The sequence below is a fragment of the Moschus berezovskii genome, chromosome 7 (assembly GCF_049115385.1).
Source record: "Moschus berezovskii isolate FMDL1 chromosome 7, NW_MosBer_1.0, whole genome shotgun sequence".
NCBI lineage: Eukaryota > Metazoa > Chordata > Mammalia > Artiodactyla > Moschidae > Moschus > Moschus berezovskii.
Window position 1 is genome coordinate 31,473,884 of NC_142466.1, and position 20,620 is coordinate 31,494,503.

The following is a 20,620-nucleotide window of genomic DNA, read 5'->3' on the forward strand; positions in this document are numbered from 1 at the left end:
TGATTTCAAACTATACTATAAAGCTACAGCAATCAAAACAGTATGGCACTGGCACAAACACAGATACACAGATCAATGAAATAGAATAAAGTGTGCCAAAACTAATCTATTTTTATGGGCAATTAATCTATGACAAAGGAGTCAAGAATATACAGTGGAGAAAACACAGCCTCTTCAATAAATGGTGCTGGGAAACTAGAAAGTTACATGCAAAAGAAACAAACTGAACTACTTTCTCACAGCATGCACAAAAATAAGTTCAAAATGGATTAAAGACTTAAATATAAAACCTGAAACCATAAAACTTCTAGAATAAAATGTAGGCAGTACACTATTTAACAACAATCTTGGTAATATTTTTTTGGATATATCTCCTCAGGCAAGGGAACAAAATAAACAATTGGGACTGCATCAAACTAAAAAACTTTTGCACAATAAAGGAAACAATCAAGAAAACAGACCAGCTACTTAACAGGAAACTGGTATGGAAAACAATATGGACATTCCTCAAAAAATTAAAAATAAAACTGTCATAACAATCCGGCAATTCTACTCCTGGGTATTTATTGGAAGAAAACAAAAGCACTGATTCAAAAAGATAGATATGAATTTCCCTGATGGTCCAGTCATTAAGAATTCTCCTGCCAATTGCAGCAGACATGGGTTCAATCCCTGGTCCAGGAAAATTCCACGTGCCACAGGGCAACTGAGCCTGTGCACTGCAACCAAGACTCAAAACAGCCAAATATATACATTTTAAAAAAGAACGGCAATAGGTATCACAAAGCAGCAAAACATATATGCTTAATGCATTTCAGTCTCATTCACAGTCTATTTAATGACAGCTTATAAAAAAATTCTATTAAGTTCATTTGACTACTAAATACACAGTGGAAATAATAACAAATTAAGAGGAAGAGAGGTAAACACACTATGAGATCAAAAAATTAAAGTTGTCAAGGAGTGAGGGAAATAGTTTATGAAACAGAAGATGGCCTAAAGGCATAGTTAATTAGATCCCAAACTGTAAGAGCTCCACATACCTCAAATATATCTACAGGGTATCACAGTTTTACAAATGCTCTACAGCATTTATAATCCTGTCATCTACTTATAATGGAAAGGTTAACTTACATGCTTTTCTCACTTTTATCTATATACTAAATAATAAAATCATATACGCTAAAATTCCATATAATCCTAAAAAAAAAAGTCTAACTTCTTTAGCCAACTTCCAAGCTAATATACCACCCACAGTTAATTGTAACAGTTCTGCATGTTTTTTGATCTGGTACATAAACTCCCTCTTCACCTTTTTTAAAAACTTATCCATTTTAAAAACGACTGGCATCTTTGGTAAGGATCACATAGTGGCTTCAGGGTAACTTTAGGAGCCAGCTCTATGGCAGAAAACATCAAAATGAAAAACTACCAGCCTGCTCCTTTTAACAGCCGCTTCTCCAAACAGAACCAGACCAGGAACTGCTGGCAGAACTGGACTTTCACAGCTATGAGAAGGCAATGCCAGCTCAAGGGGGTGATGTCCCCATGTGTGAATGATACTGGTTTGTATACAAGTCCCTCCACCCTATATCCTGGCTATCAGTCTGGGATGTTCTCCAGGCAGAAGGCAAGTTTCCTGGGAATATCTGAACTGGCTCCTCCTCACCCCTTCTGTCCTCCCCACTTCTCAGGGCAATGAAGGGGCACCTGGGTTGATCCCCACCCTGGGATCCTGAATCATGGCTTAACTAAGAATAAATACTCGTTGGAAAAGTGAAAAAAAAAAAAAATTCCAGGTTTATTCATCCAAGCTTCTCAAGTTTTGGGAGGAAGAAAGTAGAGATCTTTGTTACGAACAGGTCTAAAACACAGGTTTAAGGAAAACAAGCATCCTTACATTAAGTTCTCCAGTCAAGTGAGTATGGTATGGCTTTCCTTTTTATTCAGCTCTTTTTTTGTTGCTGTGAGCGACTGAACTGAACTGAAGCCTGTAAATAAAGTCTCATGATTTTCTACATCCATGTCCTCCAGATTGTTTGTTAAGATTATTCATAATTATTTTACAGTTTTGTGGCTAACGGGAAGGAGCTTTTATGTTTGCAAAACAATCACTGCTGGTATATTAACAACCTATGACTGAGTCTCAGTCCTTGTTCTAAATGAGGGGAATTAAAGCAATGAAAATACAAAAGGCCACATCTTTATGGCACTTACATTACAGTTGGGAAATAGTCAGTAAACAAGTATAGACTTACAAATAATTTTAGAAAGCAAACATGCTATGAATAAAAAATAAAGCAAAATAGAGTAAGGAAATTATATTGAAGTGTTTATATGAAGTGCTTATATTGAAATGCTTTTTATAGTACAATCAAGGAAGATCTCTTTGAAGAAGTAAGGAAGTAAAAAATCTGAGCAGAGGTTGAAGTAATTCAGTTCAGTTCAGTTGCTCAGTCGTGTCCGACTCTTTGTGCGACCCCATGAATCACAGCACGCCAGGCCTCCCTGTCCATCACCAACTCCCGGAGTTCACTCAAACTCATGTCCATCGAGTCGGTGATGCCATCCAGCCATCGCATTCTCTGTCGTCCCCGTCTTCTCCCACCCCCAGTCCTTCCTAGCGTCAGATTCTTTTCCAGTGAGTCAACTCGACACATGAGTTGGCCAAAGTATTGGAGTTTCAGCTTTAGCATCAGTCCTTCCAATGAACACCCTGGATTGATCTCCTTTAGAATGGACTGGTTGGATCTCCTTGCAGTCCAAGGGACTCTCAAGAGTCTTCTCCAGCACCACAGTTCAAAAGCATCAATTCTTCGGCGATCAGCTTTCTTCACAGTCCAACTCTCACATCCATACATGACCACGGGAAAAACCATAGCCTTGACTAGACGGACCTTGGTTGGCAAAGTAATGTCTCTGCTTTTTAATGTTGAAGTAATAGGAAAGAGTAAATCATATGATGATAGAAAACACTGCAAGGAAAAATAAATAAAAAAAGTCTGAGGGCAGGTCAATACCTTGATCTTTGAGGAACAGCAAGGAGATGGCTCTGGCACTTAGGGAGTACTGAAAGATGAGTTCAGTGAAGGGGGAAATCGTACAGCACCTTTCAAGTTAGGTAAGGTCTTTAGATTTTACTCTAAGTGTGCTGGGAAGCGACTAGCAGCCTCCAGATGAGGGTGATCTGCTATTATTTATGTCTTTTGAAAAAAATCACAGCAGCTGCTGTACAAGAGGGAGAATAGAGTAGAAGCAGGGAAGGCAGTTAGAAGGTAACTTCAGCAGTCCAGCAAGAGATAATAATGACTTACATTATAGAAAGGAGTGATAAGAGATGGCAAGATCTGAGATACAGATTAAAGGTAAAACTGCTACTGATGAACTGGAGGTAAGAAGCAAAACAGAAACTAAGGAAACTAAGGACAACCAATTTGTGGCCTAACTGAGTCAGTGAATGGCTGATGCCATGTACTGAGAGCCTGAGAAAAGAGTAAGTTTGAGTAAATAAACCCAAATTCTGTATCAGACAAGTTAAGTTTCAGATGCCTACTAAAACATACAAATAGAGAAAGCAGTCCAACACAGTGTGGAGTCTGCTAAAAATATCAAGGCTACAGTCAGCAGGGAACTGATGATACTAACAATCACAATATTAAGTAAGATATCTATACGGATGTAGAAAAGGTATAAGGCCTAAGCCTAGGGCATTCCAACTTTACTGTAGGGAAGAGAAGCTAGAAAACACAACTGACTGAGAAGGAACTGCCATAAATCAGAAAAGAATCAGGATGATACGGCATCCAGAAAACCAAGTGAGATTATTCCAAAAGCAGTGACTGACTGATCAATCGTGTCAAATGTTGATGATAGGTAGAGTAGCTTTAAGACTGACAACACTGACTAGAGCGGGTTTAGGTGGTGAAGATGGAGAAGTCAGCCTCAAGTAAGTTGGAGAGAAAATGCAAAGAAAGAAAAGAGACAATACGACCAAGTCTTTTCAACAAATTTTGCTATAAATGAAACACAAAGGGGTGTGTGTGTATATGTGACAGCGAGAGAGATTTGAGATGTTACAGCATGTTTATATGCTTGCAAATATGATTCAGAAGGAAAGAAGGATGATGCAGGGGAGACAAAAGATAACAGCGGAAGCTAAACCCTTAAGTAGCTGAGGAGATGCAGCACAGATGGAGGATGCAGTAGAGAGAGAAAAAAGTAAAGGAAGAAAAGAGATTAAGTACTCAAGTAATAAAAGCAGAAGCGTAAATGACTACGTAACGCTGATGGCATTTGTGGCCGTAAGTTTAAAGAGAGACAGCACTGCCGTTTGTTTTCTCTAGGCACACTTTGCTGCTCAGGTTTAAGGGAACACAAAGTTTGCAAAGAATTGTGTTTTATCGGTGCTGAAGTTTTACCCTAATTACAGGGAAGGAAGCAAGAAACAAGAGATGGTAACCTGACCTCACAAAATAGTACAGGACATTAGTAGGCTAACTTTATTTTTTCAATGAATCAATGTAATCGGGTAAGGAAAGAAGTTACTATATCAGGGGGATGAGGGACAGTGAAAAAGTGGTGTGAACAATGGCCTGGTGGTCTGGATAGAATCCAAGAAACATCAAAGTGAAGTTGCTCAGTCGTGTCTGACTCTTTGCAACCCCATGGACTGTATGTAGTCCGCCAGGCTCCTCCGTCCATGGGATTTCCCAGGCAAGAATACTGGAGTGGGTTGCCATTTCCTTCTCCAAAGAAATATCAAAACAGGTTATTAAAGTACAAGCTAGCAAAAGAGAGATAGAAGTCAGAATTAGATGCTGAAAATATTTTAAGTTATACATGATGATGATAAAGCCTAGGGCAATAGTTCTCTATTCTAACTATACAGTGGAGTCTGCTAGAATACTTAAAAAAAAAAATCAGACCAAGGAAATAAGAATTTCTGAGGGTGGCACTCTCCCATCAAAAATTTTTAAGATGCCCAGGTAACCGTAATATATAGTCAGAACTGAGAACCAATAATCTTGGGTGTGATCATGGAAATGGGTAGCTGAGGCAAACTAGAAAAGAAACTTGCAATATGCAGATTCAAGAACTTCAAGTGAAGTTGCTGTTGCTGCTGCTAAGTCACTTCAATCGTGTCCGACTCTGTGTGACCCCATAGACAGAAGCCCACCAGGCTCCCCTGTCCCTGGGATTCTCCAGGCAAGAACACTGGAGTGGGTTGCCATTTCCTTCTCCAATGTGTGAAAGTGAAAAGTGAAAGCGAAGTCGCTTAGTCATCGTCTATTATTCTCAAAATAAATAAAAGCATGAGCTATACTCTAAATATTTTACATGCATTATCTCATTTCATACTCCTAAAAACCCAAAAAGGTGTAACTAATATTATCCTATTTTGATGAATAAAAAAAATGGAAGAGAATGAAATATACAAAATTAAAAATCCTAGGTTGCACATGAAGTAGTATAATACTATTTGAAGGTAAACTGCTGCTGCTGCTGCTGCTGCTGCTGCGTCACTTCAGTCGTGTCCGACTCTGTGTGACCCCATAGACGGAAGCCCACCAGGCTCCCCCGTCCCTGGGATTCTCCAGGCAAGAACACTGGAGCGGGCTGCCATTTCCTTCTCCAGTATTTGAAGGTAAACTATTGAAAGCTAAAGATGCATGTAATAAATTTTAAGCCAACTACTTAAAAAAAAGGATGTATAGTTAATAAATCAATGTCACGATAAATGGAATACTAAAATAGACTCAATCCAAAAAGAAACAAATAACAAGACATTAAAAACAGATAGCAAGATTATACATGCAAACCCAACCATATCAATAATTTCACTAAAGGAGCCTGGTGGGCTTCCATCTATGGGGTCACACAGAGTCGGACACGACTGAAGTGACTTAGCAGCAGCAGCAGCAGCAAGCAGCCTATACCAAGACAAATGAAAATGTATGTCCATAATACTTGAAAGGATGCTCAACACTGCTAGTCATCAGAGAAATGCAAATCAAAACCACAATGAGATATGACCTCACACATGTCAGAATGGCTAGCTTCAAAAAGAACACAAATAACAAGTGCTGGTAAGGATGTGGAAAAAAGGGAATTGCACTGTTGGTGGCAGTGTAAATTGGTGCCTCCACTGTGGAGAACAGTACGGCAGTTCCTCAAAAAACTAAAATACAACTACCATATAACCCAGCAATTCCACTGCTGGGCAAATACTTGGGGGGAAAAAAGGAAACCCCTAATTTGAAAAGATATATGCACCCCAATGTTTTCAGCGGTATCATTTTTGATAGCCAAGGTATGTAAGCAACCTAAATGTCCACCAATGGATGATACATGTATACATACACAAAATGGAATACTACTTAACTCTGTAAGAAGAATGAATTTCGCCATTTGTAACAATGTGGATAGACTTGAGGATATCAGGTTTAGTGAAACAAGTGAGAGAAAGACAAATTCTGTATGGTATTATACGTGCAATCTAAAAAACAAAACCAACTAGTGAATGTAACAGAAAAGAAACAGACTCACAGACTGGCAGAACAAACTAGTGGTGACCAACAGGAAGAGGGAAGTGGGGAGGGACAAGATACGGGCTGGGGATTAAAAGGTACATGCTGCTATGTATAAAATAAATATGCTACAAGGATACACTACACAGCCCAGGGAACATAGCCAGTATTTTATAACTATAAATGGAGGATAAGTTTTAAAATTTGTGAATCACTACACTTAGACTATACCTCAATTTCAAAAAATATAAACAAATCTGAAAAAAAAAGTCCATATAAAAACTTGGATACAAATATTCATCGCAACACTACTCAAAACAGCCAAAATGTAGAAACAACCCACATGTCCATCAAGTCATGATGTGCACTTTCCATGCAATGGAGAACTATTCAGCCATACAAGGAACGAAGTAATACTGATTCATGCTGTGACGTGGATTAATCTAGAAGGCATTATGCTAAGTGAAAGAAGCCCAGACAGAGAAGTCACGCATTGTACTATTCCATTTACAATAAATATCCAGAAGAAGCAAATCTACAGAGAAAGCAAGACTAGTGGTTGTCAGGAAGAGGAGGAAGGGGGAAAGGGAATGGGAAGTGACTGCTTAAAGGGAAAAGGGTTTCCTTTCAGAGTGATAAAAACATTCTGCACCTAGACAGTAATAACAGTTGCATATCACTGAGAATGAAGTAAATGCCACTGCATTGTATTAATAGATTTTTAAGTTGTTAATATGATGAATTTTACATTATAGGAGTTATGACACAATTTTTAAATAATTTCTAAGAAAATATTTTTACTTATTTATTTACTTATTTGGCTGCGTCAAGTCTTGGTTGTGGCACTCAGAATCTCTGTTCTTCCCTGTGGCATGCAGAATCTTTAGTTGTGGGGCCCAGGATCTTATTTTCAGTTGTGGCACATGGGATCTAGTTCCCTGACCAGGGATCGAACCTGAGCCTTCTGTACTGGGAGCCTGGAATCTCAGTCCCTGGATCACCAGGAAAGTCTTACCACAATTTTTTTTTAAAGGAAATACCGATAAATATAACAACATCAACCTCAAAAATATTATCCTGTGCTAGGGGGGACTGGGGGTAGGAGGAGACGGGGACGACAGAGAATGAGATGGCTGGATGGCATCACTGACTCGATGGACATGAGTTTGGGTGAACTCCGGGAGTTGGTGATGGACAGGGAGGCCTGGCGTGCTGTGATTCATGGGGTCGCAGAGAGTCGGACACGACTGAGTGACTGAACTGAATGAAGCCAGTCATAAAAAATCACATACCATATGACTTTATTCATAAGAAATGTTCAGAATAGGCAAATCTAGAGACAAAAAATAGATTAGTGGTTGCCTAGGGCTGGGAAAAAAGCAAAAGCAAAGGAGAAAAGGAAAGATAAAAGTATCTGAATGCAGAGTTCCAAAGAATAGCAAAGAGAGATAAGAAAGCCTTCCTCAGCGATCAATGCAAAGAAATAGAGGAAAACAACAGAATAGGAAAAACAAGAGATCTTTTCAAGAAAATTAGAGATATCAAGGGAATATTTCATGCAAAGATGGGCTCGATAAAGGACAGAAATGGTATGGACCTAACAGAAGCAGAAGATATTAAGAAGAGGTGGCAAGAATACACAGAGTGAAAGTGAAAGTGAAGTCACTCAGTCGTGTCCGACTCTTTGCGACCCCATGGACTGTAGCCTACCAGGCTCCTCCGTCCGTGGGATTCTCCAGGCAAGAGTACTGGAGTGGGTTGCCATTGCCTTCTCCAGGGATCTTCCCAACCCAGGGATCAAACCCGGGTCTCCCGCATTGGAGGCAGATACTTTAACCTCTGAGCCACCGGGGAAGAACTGTACAAAAAAGAGCTTCACGACGAAGATAATCATGATGGCGTGATCACTCACCTGGAGCCAGACATCTTGGAATGTGAAGTCAAGAGGGCCTTAGAGAGCATCACTACGAACAAAGCTAGTGGAGGTGATGGAATTCCAATTGAGCTATTTCAAATCCTGAAAGATGATGCTGTGAAAGTGCTGCACTCAATATACCAGCAAATTTGGAAAACTCAGTAGTGGCCACAGGACTGGAAAAGGTCAGTCTTCATTCCAATCCCAAAGAAAGGCAATGCCAAAGAATGCTCAAACTACCGCACAATTGCACTCATCTCACACGCTAGTAAAGTCATGCTCAAAATTCTCCAAGCCAGGCTTCAGCAATACATGAACTGTGAACTCCCAGATATTCAAGCAGGTTTTAGAAAAGGCAGAGGAACCAGAGATCAAATTGCCAACATCCGCTGGATCATGCAGAAAGCAAGAGATTCCAGAAAAACTTCTATTTCTGCTTCACTGACTATGCCAAAGCCTTTGACTGTGTGGATCACAATAAACTATGGAACATTCTGAAAGAGATGGGAATACCAGACCACCTGACCTGCCTCTTGAGAAACCTGTATGCAGGTCAGGAAGCAACAGTTAGAACTGGACATGGAACAACAGACTGGTTCCAAATAGGAAAAGGAGTACGTCAAGGTTGTATATTGTCACCCTGCTTATTTAACTTATATGCAGAGTACATCATGAGAAACGCTGGGCTGAAAGAAGCTCAAGCTGGAATCAAGACTGCCGGCAGAAATATCAATAACCTCAGATATGCAGATGACACCACCTTTATGGCAGAAAGGGAAGAGAAACTAAAAAGCCTCCTGATGAAAGTGAAAGAGGAGGGTGAAAAGTTTGGCTTGAAGCTCAACATTTAGAAAACGAAGATCATGGCATCTGGTCCCATCACTTCATGGGAAATAGATGGGGAAACCGTGGAAACAGTGTCAGACTTTATTTTTTTGGGCTCCAAAATCACTGCAGATGCTGATTGCAGCCAGGAAATTAAAAGACGCTTACTCCTTGGAAGGAAAGTTATGACCAACATAGATAGCATATTAAAAAGCAGAGACATTACTTTGCCAACCAAGGTCCGTCTAGTCAAGGCTATGGTTTTTCCCGTGGTCATGTATGGATGTGAGAGTTGGACTGTGAAGAAAGCTGATCACCGAAGAATTGATGCTTTTGAACTGTGGTGCTGGAGAAGACTCTTGAGAGTCCCTTGGACTGCAAGGAGATCCAACCAGTCCATTCTAAAGGAGATCAATCCAGGGTGTTCACTGGAAGGACTGATGCTAAAGCTGAAACTCCAATACTTTGGCCAACTCATGCTTTGAGTTGACTCACTGGAAAAGAGTCTGATGCTAGGAAGGACTGGGGGTGGGAGAAGACGGGGACGAGAGAGAATGAGATGGCTGGATGGCATCACCGACTCGATGGACATGAGTTTGAGTGAGCTCCAGGAGTTGGTGGTGGACAGGGAGGCGTGCTGTGATTCATGGGGTCGCAGAGAGTCGGACACGACTGAGCGACTGAACTGAACTGAAGGGCTGGGATGGGAGAAAGGAGGGCTGGATAGTGACTATGAATGGACAAAGATTTCTTTCTAACATGATGAAAACACTCTAAATAAGATTATGCCAATGGCTGTAAAACTCTAAATATTCTAAGAACTGAACTTTTTAAATAGGTGACTTTATGGTGTATAAGTTATATCTCAATAAAGCCTATTTTGAAAAGCAAATTATCAAGTGGTCTAAACACTCCTAAATAAAGGCAGAAATTATTAGACCAGATATAAAAATGTAAGACTCAACTCTAAGCTATCTACAGGAAATATGCTTTAAATACAAAGACACAAACGCATTAAAAATATCATTAAAAAAATGACTGAGTGGACAAAGGAGCAAAGACAATTCAAAGGAGAAAAGACAGCTTCAACAGCTGCAAGTGGAAAAGTTAGATTTCCGTATGCAACAAGACTGAGACGTTATACTTTCTATAAAGAATAATTCGAAATGAATCAGACCAAATATAAAATGCAATACTATAAAACTTGTAGAGAAAATAAAGGCGAAAATCTCTATGTGATCTCAGGTTTGGCAATGAATTTTTAGATACAACACCAAAAGCACAATTCAAGAAAAATAACAGACAAGGTAGATTTTACTAAAAACCTGTGCTCAGCTAAAGACAAAGAGAATGAAAAGACAAGCCACAGAGCGAGATAAAATATTTGCAAAATACATATCTGATAAAGAGCTAGTATCCAAAGTACAGCAAAAACACAGAGAACTAAACAGTAAGAAAACAGACAACTCAATTAAGAAATGGGTGAAAGATCGGCACACACACATTATCAAAGAATACATACACATGGCAAATACATACATGAAAAAACAGTCAACATATTTAGTCATTAGAGAAATGCAAGCTGAAATAATGAGATGCAATAATACAGACCTTTAAAATGGGCTTCTCTGGTGGCTCAGACAGTAAAGAAACCACCTGCAATGAGAGAGACCTGGGTTCAGAAGATCCCTAGGAGAAGGGAGGAGTGAAGTGAAGTGAAGTCGCTCAGTCGTGTCCGACTCTTTGTGACCCCATGGACTGTAGCCTACCAGGCTCCTCTGTCCATGGGATTTTCCAGGCAATAGTACTGGAGTGGATTGCCATTTCCTTCTCCAGGGGATCTTCCCAACCCAGGGCTCGAAGCTGGGTCTCCTGCATTGTAGACAGACGCTTTACCGTCTGAGCCACCAAAAAGGCTACCCATTAAAGTATTCTTGCCTGAATAATTCCATGGACAAAGGAGCCTGGCAGGCTACAGTCCGCGGAGTCACAAAGAGTCAGACGTGACTGAACGACTTTCACTTTCAGTTTCATTTCATTAAAATGGCTAACAATTTTTTAAAAATTGACAATACTGAATGCTGAAAAGGATGCCGAACAGAAACTTCCAATCATTACTCATGGGAAAGTAAAATGGAACAGCCACTCTGAAAGACAGTTTAACAGTTTCTTACAAAGCTAGACATAAGCTTACAATCCTTGTAAGCTCCTTGTAAGGAGTGTGATTGTACTAGCAATCACACTCCTAGGTACTTAAGCAACTGATTTGAAAACATACATCCATATAAAACCTGCATACAATGTTGACAGCAGCTTTAGTCATAATCACCAAAAACTGGAAGCAAAGTCCTTCAATAGATGAATAGATTAAAAAACAAAACAAACAAAAACCTGATACATTCAGTGATAAATGAGCTACCAAGCCACAAAAAGATCTGGAGGAACCTTAAATGCATATTGCAAAGGGGAAGCCAGTCTGAAAAGGCTGTTTTTTATATGATCCTTTTTACATGACGTTCTGGAAAAGTCAAAACTACAGAAAGAGTAAAGAGTTCAGCGGTTTCCAGGGCTGTGGGGTTTTGGCAAAGAGGGTTGAAGAGTTGAAGTGTGGGATTCTTACACATGTGAAACTATTCAATCTGATACTGTAACGGCAGATACTCACATTAAGCATTTGTCAAAATTCATAGAACTTTAGAGCACAGAGAGTGAATTTTAATGTATGCAAAATTATTAAATCCAGTGAGGACGTCATGGGATACCCTGAAGGAATATGGAGTAGGTCATGAGAACATTACAAATGTATGAAACCATTTCACTGGAGGGGTGAGGGTTGGGGGGTGTGGAGGGCAAGATGAGTTTAGAAATGAGTACAGTCTAAAAGCAACAGGAACTGCAAACAGGCACTCTAGCTGATAAAATGGTTTCACACAGTGCTATGGGTTAACAGTTCTGATACTGTCATTGAACAGCTACATAAATGGATGACAGATGGTGGGAGCCACATTTTTTCACTAAGTGGGAATTTACAGAGAGAAAAGGGGAGAATTATCTATGTAATAACAGATTAAAGTTGGCGCTCACTATGAACTCGTTTAGTTTAATATAAATACAGATTGTGACATATAGGTAGAGTTACAGACATAGGTATATAATAGGTTAATACACACATGTATATTTCCTTGCTCAGTCAACTAAGCAGACCTAGAAGTAAGCACACCCCAGTGCAGTCGGCACACCTAGCACCTAGATCTTGATTTCTAACGCTATTTTCCAATAGAAGGAGCCAAGGTTTCTTGAAAAAATGATTGACTATAGGATTGGAACAGGAAATACAGGTATCCCATGCTTTTCAAAAGTTTGCTTTATGCCACTTCACTTTTACAAAAGACCTATATAAGCACCTGGTTTTTGCTAATCCAAAAGAAATCTGAAGAAAAAAAACAAAACAAAAACACTTTTATGGAAAGAGGTGAAAAGCAAAAATAGGATGGCATTTGTTTTGCAGCAAGCAGTTTTAAAGGCAGCAGGCACCCCAAGTAGAGGAGGGAGAAAAGCCTAACCAAACTCCCTCCCCAGTAACCACACTCAGCATATCAGCATCAAGCTGACATAGCTTTGAACTGTGTCTAAAAGCAACTGTGCTTCATCTAAATGTATTGTGCACAACGGTTAGCAAGATGTGTCCTAAGGTAACGGCTTCTTTTACACTGTACTGACGTATGAAAGGTTTCATAGGAACACTCTACTTTCATAAAGCAGAGGAAACCTCTACACAAAATGAGCCTGCACCGACACAGAAAATAAACTTATGGTTACCAAAGGTGGCAGAGGGGGTGGAGGGATACATTAGAAGTTTGGGATTAGCATATACACACTGAATTCAAGTGAAATGAAGCATTAGTCACTCAGCTGTGTCCGGCTCTTTGCAATCCCATGGACTGTAGCTCACCAGGGCTCCTCTGTACATGGAATTCTTTAGGCAAGAATACTGGAGGGGGTAGCCATCCCCTTCTCCAGGGGCTGTTCCTGACTCAGGGATCAAACATGAGTCTCCCACACTGCAGGCAGATTCTTTACCGTCTGAACTACGAGAGAAGCCCCAATATATACACATTGCTGCTGCTGCTGCTGCTAAGTCACTTCAGTCGTGTCCGACTCTGTGTGACCCCATAGACGGAAGCCCACCAGGCTCCCCCGTCCCTGGGATTCTCCAGGCAAGAACACTGGAGTGGGTTGCCATTTCCTTCTCCAATGTGTGAAAGTGAAAAGTGAAAGTGAAGTCGCTCAGCCGTGTCTGACCCTTAGCGACCCCACGGACTGCAGCCTACCAGGCTCCTCCATTCATGGGATTTTCTAGGCAAGAGTACTGGAGTGGCCTGCCATTGCCTTCTCCATATATACACATTACTAAATATAAAATAAAGGACTTTATATACAACAATATATAAAATAGATAACCAACAAGGATCTACTGTATAGTACAAGGAACTATAATCAATATTTTGTAAAAATTTATATAAGAGAAAAGAATCTGAAAAAGAATTTCTATATGTATGTATACAGTGTATATACACACACACAATGGAATCATTTTGATCTACACCGAGAACTAATACAACACTAAAAATCAATTATATTTCAGTTGAAAATTTTTGAGAAAAAATTTAAAAAACAAAATGAAAAAAAAAGAAAAGAACCTGGAGCATTTTTTTAGCGCCAGAATTAACAAACATGCAAATAGACAAGAGCAACAGCAGACCCACACTTAAGGGTGTGTGTCAAAGGAGCACAGAAGTCAACTAAAGTCAACTAAGAGAGCTCCCAATTGCCAAGGCCAGAACAATGTGAGCCAAGAAGGTAAGACTGCATTATAACCCAAAGTATAAAATAAGTATGTGTAAGCCCATCCTGATACAATTTGGTATGAATAAATAAATGAAGGAAAAGAGACCACTCTTCTCAATGCAAAAAATTCTAAATAACTCGAGCAAATACTCTGTCCTCAAAGAGTGTGTAACCCCCTACTCCTTATGTGTGGGAGGAGCTTAGTGACTTCTTCAAATACAGAATGGAAGTGGGGAAGAGAGTAACTTTACAGTGGAGAAGACGACAAACACTACATCAGCCAAGTAGTCATGACTGACAGCAAAATCACACGTCAAGGTGCTTCCCGGATGGTCCAGGGGCTGAGGGAGAGACTCCACGCTCCCAATGCAGGCAGCCCAGGTTCAGTCTCTGGTCAGGAAACTAGATTCCTCTTGCCGCAACTAAGAGTTCAAATGCCACAACTAAAAGATCATGCACGCTGCAGTGAAGGCCAAAGTCCCACATGCTACAATTAACACCAGCACAGCCAAATAAATAAATAAAAATATTTTTAAAAAGAAAAAAGTTAACTCTCTAAAAAATGAAAGAAGTCATGTTGATAATATGTACTCCTGAAATGTTGTAATGGGGCTTTATCTCTGCAACCTTCCTCACAAAAACATATAACCTCAATCTAACCTTGAAAAAAACAATCAGAACAATTCCAATAGAGGGACACCCTACAAAATGTTCGACCAGTACTTGGCAAATGTGTCATAGTCATCAACAACAAGGAAAATCTAAGAAACTGCTACACTCAAAAGTAGTCTGGAGACACAACTAAATGTAATAAAATTGTATTTGGGTGGGATTCTGGAACAGAAAAAAGGACATTAGTTAAAAATTGGGGAAATCTGCATAAACTAGAGATTTTAGTTAATGTGTCAATACTGGTTCATTTAATTGTAACAAATACAATATACTAGTATAAGATGTTAAGAAACTGGGTCTGGGATATAGAGAACTCTCCGTAAACGTAAAACTGTTCTTTAGAGTATTTTTTAAAGGATGCAAAAATATATATCATGTACATTTTAATCACAAGAAAGCCAGAGTGGCCATACCAATAACAGGCAGACTTGGAAGCAGAGATAAAAAGAAACATTTCATAATAACACTAAAAAGTTAAATAATCAAGACGTAACAATCCTAAACATGTACATGTCTCACAAGAGAGCATTAAAGTACATGGAGCAAAAACTAACAGAAATTAAAGAAAAATAGATTCATAATTAAAGAGGATTCAACACTCCTCATTCAGTAATTCATACAACAGCTACACAGAAAATCAGAAGGATACTTAAATTTGAAGAACACTATCAACTAACTTCACACAGTTAGTATTTATAAAATACTCCAACAACAGCCAAATCCAAAATCGCTTCAAGTACATATAGAACATTCACGAAGATAAACCATATGCTGGTCCATAAAACAAGCCTGGATAAATTTGAAAATATTATAAAACATACAGAGTCACTGTCATTGCTCAGTCGTGTCCAACTTTTTGTGACCAAATGGACTGTAGCTCCTTTGTCCATTAAACTTTCAGGGGAGAATACTGAGGTGGGTTGCCATTTCCTCCTCCACGGGTCTTCCTGATACAGGAATTGAACCCGAATCTCCTGCATTGCAGGCAAATTCTTTGCCGCTGAGCCACCAGGGAAGCCCATATAAAACACTCAGAACATGGAATTAAATTTCAAAACTAAACAACACTCTTCTACGTCATCAATAAATCGATGATTCAAAAAAGAAACTGTAAGAGAAATTAGAAAGTATTTTGAACTAAATGAAAATGTATGTGTGTTCAGTCTCTTAGCTGTGTTCGACTCTTTGTATAGACTGTAGCCTGCCAGGCTATCTGCCTATGCTATTTTCCAGGCAAGAATACTGGAATGGGGTACCACTTCCTACTCCAGGAGCTCTTCCCAATCCAGGGATTGAACCCACGTCTCTTGTGTCTCCTGAACCGGCAGGCAGATTCTTTACCACTAGTGCCACCTGGGAAGCCCAAATGAAAATAAGAGAAATCAATTTGTGAGATGCAGCTAAAGCAGTGTTTAAAAGGAAATTCTTGGACTTCTCTGGTGGTCCGATGGTTAAAAATCCGCCTGCCAATGTAGGGGACATGGGTTCCATCTCTGATTTGGGAAGCACAGGGCAACTAAGCCCCGTGTGCCACAACCACTGAGCCTGCACTTTAGAGTCTGTAAGTTGCCACTACAGAATCTCCCAAACCCTAGAGCTCAAACTCCACAAGAGAAGCCACTGCAATGAGAAGCCTGTGCACCGAACTACAGGATAGCCCCTGCTTGTCGAAGCTAGAGAAAACCCATGCACAGCAACAAAGACTCAGCAGAGCAAAAAATAAGTAAATGACTAAAAATTTTAATTAAAAATAAAAAAGAAAATTTTTCTAAATTTTACTTATTTTACTAATTAGAAAAGTTTTTCAATCAGTAATCTAAGTGTCCACCTTAGGATGCTAGAAAAAGAAAAGCAAATTAAATCATGAGTATGTAGAGGAAAAAATAAAAAGAGGAGAAATCAATAAAATTGAAAATGGACAAGCAATAGATATCAATGCCTCTAAATCAGGAAAAAATCAGGAAGCAGAAATTACCAATGAGGATCATTACAATGAAAGAACGCACATCATTAGACATTTAAAAAATAACAAGAGAAAGTTACAAACACTTTCATGCCAATAAATTCAACAACACAGATGAAAAGGACAATTTTTTAAATTTACAAATTTAAATTTTTTAAATTTACAAATTACCAAAATTGACTTAAGAACAGAAAATCCAAACAGTCCAATATCTATGACTTGCCAACAACCACCAAAGTAGTAAAAGGCAAGGAAGGATTCTTTCTTGAGTCTTGAGAGGGAGCATGTTCCTACCAACACCTTGATTTTAGATTTAAGATTTTCCAAAACTGTGAAAGAATAAACCTGCTAATTAAATCACGTGGTCTGTGGTTATTTGTTATGGCTACTCTAGGGAAACTACTACGCATGTTAACATTCTGGGCACAGTGGAATAAAAAATGTTATTAATTTTAATGACAGTTTTTGGTACTTAGTGTGAAGCTACTAGAAAACTTAAAATTACACTCATGGCTTACATTATTTCTAGTGAACATCACTAATCTAGTTAGTGCAAACAGGCAAGAAAAAAACTAAAGGAATACTGATTGGAAATGAAGAAGCAAAACTGGTTTTCTCTGCAGACATTGTGATTATGTACTAAGAAAATCCTAAGGGGGCTTCCCTGGTGGCTCAGTGGTAAAGAATCTGCCTGCCAATGCCGGAGACACAGGTTCGATCCCTGATCCAGGCTGATCCCACATGCCACGGAGCAACTAAGCCTGTGCACCATAACTACTGAGCCTGTGCTCTAGAGCCCGGGAACTGAAACTACTAAAACCCGCATGCCCCAGAGCCCCTGCTCCACAAGAGAAGCCGCCACAGTGAGAAGCCCACGCACTGCAGCAAAGAGTAGCCCCCACTCTCCCCAATGAGAGAAAAGCCCGTGCAACAACAAAGACCCAGCACAGCCAAAACTTAAATAAATAACATTATTTTAAGAAAAGAAAATCCTAAGGAATATACACAAAAGCTGCTAGAACTAAAAAGTTAACTTATGGACTTCCCTGGTAGTGCAATGGATGAGAATCTGACTGCCAATGCACGAGACATGGGTTCAATCCCTCGTTCAGGAAGATTCCACCTGCCTCAGAGCAACTAAGCCCATGCGTGACAACTACCAACCCTGTGCACTCTAGGGTCATCAAGCTACAACTCCTGAGCCTGGGTGCTGCCAACTACTGAAGCCCATGTGCCTAGAGCCTGTGCTCTGCAACAAGAGAAGCCACCACAGTAAGAAGCCCACACAACACAATGAACAGTAGCCCCCACTCACAGCAATTAGAGAAAAGCCCCCGCAAAGCAACAAAGACCCAGCATAGCCAAAAATAAATTTTAAAAAAATTTTAAGCTAATTTAGTAAGACAGACTACAAAGTTAACTTTGTATTGCATTTTTATATACTATCAAACAACTGGAAAAAGAAATTTTAAAGTACCGTATCATTGACAATAGTATCGAAAAACAAGAAATACCTGAGGATAAACTGAACAAAACATGAGCATGACCTATAAAATGAAAATCATAAAACACTGGGGAAAAAAAAAAAGAAAACTAAAGATATTTAAATAAAGTTATGCCATATTAAAGTACCAAAAGACTATTATTGAGATGTCAATTCTCCCTATCAGGGTTTTTTGTAGGAAGTGACAAGTTTATTCTACAACTTATAAGAAAATGCTAAGGATATAAAGTAACCAAAACAATTTTGATAAGAAAAAAAAAAGGTAAAAAATAAATACTAACTGATTGCAAGATTTGCTATAAAGAAACAGCAATGAAGACAATACAGTATTGGTATAAGGATAGACATTTAGACAAAAGGACCAGAAAAGACCAGAAACAGACCCACGGTTTAAAATAAAAAAAAATAGAAAGGAATCAGATTGCACATAACCTCCAAACTAGTAAGAGGGACTAATATGAAGCAAGGGAGGGAGGGGAGGAAGGAAGAAAAATTAAACTCTGCAGAATAAAATAACAAGATGCTAAGATAATAACTGATCTCTCTTGATCTAACTAGACAGTGTAATTGGAAAAGACCTCTCAGGAGAATGCCCTGGCAGTCCAGTGGTTAAGACTGAGCGCTTTCACTGCTGTGAGCCCGGATTCAACACCTGGTCAGGGAACTAAGATCCCACAAGCCATGTTGCATGGCCAAAAAGAAAGAATAGAAAAGAAATGGAAAAGACCTCTCAGAAAAGTAACAGGTAAATGGAATAGTACACACAAAGGCTCTGAGGGAAGGAATCTAAAAGTAGGCTGGTGTGACAGGTGCCCAGTAGGCAAGTACAGAGGTAGGGCTTTTCAAGCAGAGGAAAATGGCTGCATAGTTTTCAGTTCTACCCACTTTCTTTCATCCCTACCACTGCTGTTCTCAATTCTCACGTAGATGCCTACAAGATTCTAGCTGATGAACGTGCAGCCTCACTCAAGCTGCTTTCCCAAATGCATCCTTCAATATTGAGCCAGATACTGAACACCTTAAAATCATTAAATGACTCCATTCCCTACAGTGTCTATGATCTTAATTTCCTATCTGACTTTTAATATTCTTCATGACATAGTCCCTGTTTACCCCTCTAGCTTACTCCCCACTTCCCTTCAAATTTACCTGTGCCCCAAGACTAAATTACTTGCATTTTAATAAAGCCCATCACATTCTTTCATTATTTTGTGCCTTTCAGATCTTTGAGTTTTAAGTCAAATGTCTTCTATGAAAACTATATTTAATCCACACCAAAAACACCTAGGTATTTCTCTCTGCTACAACAACACCGTTTGCTCTATACTACGTTTGTCATGATGTGGATGCTTGTCTACAAGACTAGGATGTTTATCCTGCTAGACTTTAACAGGCAGACTGTATGTTATTCATCTTTTTATCGCTAGCAGATAGTATAGTACCTATTTAATAGAGACTTGTTTCTGCAATTAAACAACAGAGACGCCTAACATTTATGCTTTCAGAATCTAAGCATCCCTAAATTAAGAGACAAAGGAACCACACACACGATGACAAATGAGAGTCAAAGAATCCTTTAAAATATTTCAAAGATTTAAAAGAAAACATAAAAAAAAACCTATTCCGTAAGTCAAATGATTATAAATCTGTATTTGCAAATATTAAATTTGGCTGAAATGAGGTCCAGTTAGAAATATTTATGCCCCACAATATTACTATGAGAGTTAAGAATTTTATTATATTGAAAAATAAAACAGAATTATTACAGAAACTTGCAGCAAATCAGTAACAGAGACTTACAAATTTATATTTTGATCTCTACCCAATGAATTCAAGTCACAGATGCACATTTACAGTTTTCACCTTGCTTTCATTCCTCAATCAAATACTGTATTGTAAGAGCCCTCATGATTTACTGCAAAGGAAGTAGTACAAAGAATGATTACATTTTCAAAAATTTAATGTGGGTTGGACCATCATACTAGCAAAAAGATTTCATTATAGCATTATTTTAAGACTTAAAAAGTGGAATTACTAAAATATTAAAAAGACAGAATACTGGTTAAATAAAACTGTGACAGTAAACTTTGGACTGCTACTACACAAAACCATAAAATATAGCAATATGTAGCACCATGTTAGTTTTCAAATATCACACAAACAGAATTCTATTACATTTACTTACTCATATGTATTACATACTGACATAAATTTAGAAACAATTTTAAGTTTACAAACTACCTAATTTCCCCCCACAAATAACACTAAATAAATCTATTAATTAAAATTTAAGTTTTAAATTTCAAATATGAAGTTACTGGATTTTGGAATTTCCTACAATCTGATGCTAAAGACTTACCATTTTA

At 38.8% G+C, this 20,620-nt stretch overlaps 1 protein-coding gene and 1 pseudogene across 3 annotated transcripts in view; one reads left to right on the forward strand and one right to left on the reverse strand.

The window, feature by feature from the left end:
* The window catches only part of DENND4C (DENN domain containing 4C), a 123,629-nt gene that overhangs the window by 100,190 nt on the left and 2,819 nt on the right, over positions 1-20,620 (reverse strand). The window contains exon 2 of one of the 3 annotated variants that reach the window (XM_055428159.2): positions 10,879-10,923. The exons of the other annotated variants lie outside the window; for them this stretch is intronic. The gene's annotated coding sequence lies outside the window, so the exon portion shown is untranslated. The remainder of the gene's footprint in view (positions 1-10,878; positions 10,924-20,620) is intronic. 3 annotated transcript variants of the gene reach the window in all.
* LOC148777303 (cytochrome c oxidase subunit 6B1 pseudogene) lies at positions 1,403-1,653 on the forward strand (annotated as a pseudogene).